Below are 750 nucleotides of genomic sequence, written 5' to 3' on the forward strand. Positions count from 1 at the left end.
ATCAAAAATATGCAATTATGAATTTACAGTGATGATAGTAAACATATATATATATATATGTATGTATATATATATATATTTACTATCATTTATATATTTCTGTAAATATTTTGTACATGACATGGAAAAACTGAAAAATTTAATTGGATATTTAACACGTTCCCTGCCATGTGAGTCTACTGAGCCTTCCATTCAATTCATTTAATTTTTACTATTAATTATAACATTATTATAGATATTTTATAAAGTTATATATCAATGCCTAAATATCCATAGTGCAATTATATTATATCAAACAATTATATTATATGTTCCACATGTATCTGTTTAGATATTTTCAAGCTCTATATACAATAAATTCTTTTTATTTGTATTTTATAGAGCATTTTAAATGTTACGCTTTTTTGTTTGATGAACAATTATCACAGTTTTATGTCATAAGTAAAATTATGAGCTTCAATAATATAAGGTGACCAATGTAAAATGAACGGGAAATCAATCTGGCACAGAACATGTTAATCACAATGTCGATTTTGTGTGTAAGATTAATCACAATTATGATTTAATGTCTGTTATTTTATTAGTACGTTATATGCGTTCACATGTTTTTAAAATTGTATAAACGCTCATAATCTCTACTGAATATTGTTCCGTTAATTGTATAGTATAAAAGGCAAGTTTCATACATATGAAAATATTTCTCACGTGCCGTGCTTGACTATGTGTATATATATTCTTTTCTTTATAATT

The sequence above is a fragment of the Camponotus floridanus genome, unplaced genomic scaffold, assembly GCF_003227725.1.
Source record: "Camponotus floridanus strain SB8 unplaced genomic scaffold, Cflo_v7.5 scaffold8, whole genome shotgun sequence".
In the NCBI taxonomy this organism is placed as follows: Eukaryota; Metazoa; Arthropoda; class Insecta; order Hymenoptera; family Formicidae; genus Camponotus; species Camponotus floridanus.